We start from the raw sequence: 4,726 nt of genomic DNA on the forward strand, positions 1-4,726 counted from the left end.
GTGTGTGTGTGTGTGTGGCATGTTCCCTCCTTCGCCTCAAGCTTAGCCTACTTTTCCTGGCAGAGCAGCCTCCGTGTTATCCCCGTTGGCCCTGTCTTCGGCCCACCCTGTTGCATTTCTCTCAGTCTGTCATCAGCTCAATCTTTCCGCTCTGGCAGTCCACGGTTTGTAATGAAAATATAAAATGAGACGATGCAGCAAAAGGAACACAATATTTACACAAATGTGCACACAAATATAGCTGTGTGTCCTTTTTCGTAAAGGAAACACACGCAAGTATGAATGGCTGTGAAAAAAGTAAAACGTATTTGATAGTAAAGAGTTAGATTAAATATTTGTGACTTGAAACAATACACATTCAGTCCGACTGAGATCCATTTTATATACATAAATATAAATAATCAAAACAAGTACAAGTGTAACTAAATATATATTCAGTTCAACCCCAGGGAAAACAAAATGCAGTTTCAGTTTGCTATGCTCACTGGTTAAAGGTTAAACGCTTTTTCTATGCTAAAGAAAAGACATTTCAGAGTTAATGAGAGTGAATAATATAAACTTTAAGAGATGATGCGGCATTAAAACAAATGCAGCAGCTGCAGCAACTCTGTCTGCAGGTGCACACAGAATAGAGACAACTTATCAACCTCCTTTTTCTGATCTGAGAAATATTTTGACGAGCAGAATCTGATAACAAAAAAAAATGTCAAATATGATAGTTTCTGGTGTCTCAAGACAGCAAATCTGTGTAGATGCACAGCCTATGTGATAAGAAACATTTGTGGATGCATCTCAAATTATCTCTGTTTGGACGGGGCCTTAATAATCTGGACCTATAGCAGATAAGGTGTAGTCTTATTTGATCTCAGACATGAAGGAAAAGTGTCTTTTTATACAGTGCATGGAGATATCTTGTTTCAATTGTTCATCAGATTATTTCAGGACGATGTTGTTTTATAAAATGTTTTACCTTGAGGCAACCCTGGAGGACTCCTAGTGGTGCAACTAGAAGCTATTTTGTAGTTTTTCAAGTTAAATATTAGCAACATCACGCTTTTTTTTTTTTTTTAATATCGGATGGGTAATGGTCACCTGTAACAAACTTTACAGAAAATTTGAGAAATATAATCAAAACTTGAGATACGAAACATTTCCTGTAGATCAAAATCAGCTTTAATTAAAGGTGTCCGAAGTCATCCTGATTGTTTACCTTTGTAAAAATATGCATGCTCCCACTTAACTGGACTGAATTTCTCAACTGTGTGATAAAAAAGGATATTCCTGTTATTCCTGTTATTCTGTACTGTATATATATATATATATATACACACACACACACACACACACACACACACACATATATCTTTCCTTTTAAATCTGGCATGTTTAGGAAGCAATCCGTCTAACATGAAATGTTGTTGAACATTTTCTTCACAGCTTTTTCAGGTTACTTCGTCCTTGTCTTTATTGGGTCCAGAGAAGCCGCACAATTAACACCTCGTCATCTTGTTGAAATCATATATGATTTCTGTTTTTAGAAAAATGTTTGACTCTGTCCTCTGCATATTTTTTTAAAATCAATATTGCTTGCCCCGTCTGACCAGACTGAAGCCAGACTAGAGTTAAATGTGCGGTTTCTCAGTTTGTAGACATTATGTTAAAGGTTAAGACAAAAACCTTAAACCACAGTCTCTGTCTAAACATTTCCTTGAAACCCTTCAAATGATCCCAGAAAGACATGCGAGTAACCTCTGAGTACGGACCTTGACTTTCAGAATGTATATTTTTCCTGAAATTGAGACTACATCACACAAACAGTTTGTGACACTGTGTGTGTACAGTAACACAGACATGTTTGACTAAGTGAAACTGTTTGCAGGCTGGAAAATCTCTCTCCTTGATATTTCAGTGAATGTTTGGTTTTAGTCACTGGAAATGAGGGTACGATCCCGGTCAGACGCCCTGGTTTTTCTCCTCTATCCTGGCTTGGTCTCCTGGAAAGTCTGAACGTTTTTAGACAACTTTAAACAAACAAACAAGAACAGGAGGAGGGAGGGAGGGCAGGGGAAGATAAATACAGCCAAATATCAGCACCTTGGCCTGAGCAATGAACATCTCAGCCTGAGAACTTGGCTTGTTTTCTGCTGACATGGTATCACCTATGTGATCTGTGACTGATGCTGTCGTGATGTCTGTTTTTTTTTTTCGCCGTATGTGATGATTAATTTCCTATAGTTTTCACATTAGGCTGCAACATCTAGCAGTCATGGTTTGTTTGTCAAATCTGGTAAAAAAAAAAAAAAAAAAAATGGTATCTGCTGCTTCTCCACAGCAGTGGAGGGGAAAGAGGGGAATCTAAAGTTTTAATGAAAAGGTTGACCAGTTTGATAGATTTATACTGCAATTTAACACAAAATATAATGATACTGTGCCTTTAAATTTGGGTTAAAATAAACATTTAATCTAGAAAAAGGGCCTATTTACATTTTAACAGATGCTAATATGGACGTTGGCTCGACAACAGTGAACAGATGTTTTCTATTAGATAGATAGATAGATAGATAGATAGATAGATAGATAGATAGATAGATAGATAGATAGATAGATAGATAGATAGATAGATAGATAGATAGANAGATAGATAGATAGATAGATAGATAGATAGATAGATAGATAGATAGATAGATAGATAGATAGATAGATAGATAGATAGATAGATATTTATCTGACTTATTTTCTCAGTAACTAGGAAACTAAAAGTGTAAAATGAAATCACAGATTGCACCAATAGACTGTGTGACTGTGAGTTACTGTAAGCATTGCAGTGGCTGCTCTGGACCTAGAAACTGCTTGTGTAAGATATTATCTAACTTCAAAGAGAGTTTAATTAATGAATGATATGTCTGGACACACTGTGCTGTTTGAAATAGAGTCTAATCTCTTCTGCTGCCCTTTAAACATTTTGGATTTACAGCCAGGAGGAACCAGCCAGGCTACAGGGACCTCACTGGGCAAAATGACTTTTTTTTTTTTTTTATTTGGAGAAAATTTGCTGTTCTCATACTCAGAGGTGTTACTTCCGACTTTAAATCCATTTAAAAATAAATAGTTTTCATAATCCTCGGTGGCATACAGTGGAAATGGTTTAGTATGATTAAATCAAAGTCTGTTTGCATGTTTACATTCAAACAGACTGCAGACGCGTGGGAGTTATAAAAGTGGAGATAAAGCTGAGATTCAGTTTTTTACCCGGTGATCTTCTTGTCACCCTGAAGGGTCTCTCAGACAGTGGCTTTGTGAAGCTCTCCTATTCTATTGTGCTTGATGGCTGAGTTGTTTACAGGGATGATCAGCTTGATGTCTGATCTATTGTGACACGGGTGAATGTTTTCTGGTTCTTTGGTGTCTCTCTGCTGATCTATTCTTCCATTATTCACCCATAAACCAGCATTTAGTCCTAAACTCCTTCTATTTCCTACCGCAAGCACTTTCATATCCGTAAACGTAACCATTGCATATCGGTTTATTTCTCATGGTGGGTAAATATTTTGATGAATTGTGGAAATAATTATGAAAATGTAGGAATTCTTGGGTGTTTGGATTTTGGGTGTTTGCATTTTGGTTTTCTTGTTATTTTCCTTGTGGCTTATTTGTGTTCAACAAGTCTATCCAATTTCACTTCATCATGGTGCAGTATCGGTTTATTTCTTTTTATGTAGCGTCTTAGCTTGCGCTTGTGTTTTTATTTGAATTGATTTTCTTCGAAAACCAAAATGGGAAAACCAAAATGCTTTTCCTATTTTGGTTTTAAGGTCCTTGGACTTTTAGTTCTGGGTTAATAACCCAGACTTTTAGTTCTGGGTTATTAACCTTCTTTTGTTAAATTTCTCCATTTTCATCACAGTTTCGCTTTGCATTTGGGTCTTTTAAGGGACACTATTATGTAAAGTCCTATATAAACCATTCTGAGCCTTGTATCACTTCATACTGTCATTCCATCATCAAAAAGATACCTGGAGTGTTGATCTGATTCTTTCAAACATGTCTGAGGAATCCTTGAAACCCATTGGGTGTACCTAAACATTTGCTCTTATAAAGTGTCCCTTATTTCCCCAAAGGTTCTCCTCTGAGCTGCTGTCTCCAGCCAAATTTTTCCCTATGGCAGTCAACTCCCCTACTCAGATCCTTCAGACTAGCCAGCAGCAATTAGCAAACACCTGGTAAAACTGTTCATCTGCTGAGCTGATTATACAAACAATGAGCTCAGTCTGGTAGGAATGGTTATACATGGCATAATGGAGGAGCATTGTTGTAATAAGGCATGGAGGGCAGAGAAAAAGAAGGGGCTTCTTAAAGAGACAGACGCCCAATTTCAAGGCGTCAAATTAATGTTAGCTCAAATTTCTTTTAACTTATGTTTGATATATATCAAACATAAGTTTGATATATATCGGCCCTTCTCCACAATCTTCCTCAGGGTTCGGTCACCTCTTCTCGTTGTGCAGCGTTTTCTGCCACACTTTTTCCTTCCTACTGACTTCCCACTGAGGTGCCTTGATATAACACTCTGCAAACAGCCGATTCGTTCAGAAATTTCTTTCTGTTTCTCACTCTCTTGCTTGAGGATGTCAGTGATGGCCTTCTGGACAGCAGTGAGGTAAGCAGTCTGCCACCTGAATGCTGTTTTGAGTCATGATCCAGGCTGGGAGTTTTTAATGGCCTCAGG

The sequence above is a fragment of the Poecilia formosa genome, unplaced genomic scaffold (genome assembly GCF_000485575.1).
Source record: "Poecilia formosa unplaced genomic scaffold, Poecilia_formosa-5.1.2 Scaffold52, whole genome shotgun sequence".
In the NCBI taxonomy this organism is placed as follows: Eukaryota; Metazoa; Chordata; class Actinopteri; order Cyprinodontiformes; family Poeciliidae; genus Poecilia; species Poecilia formosa.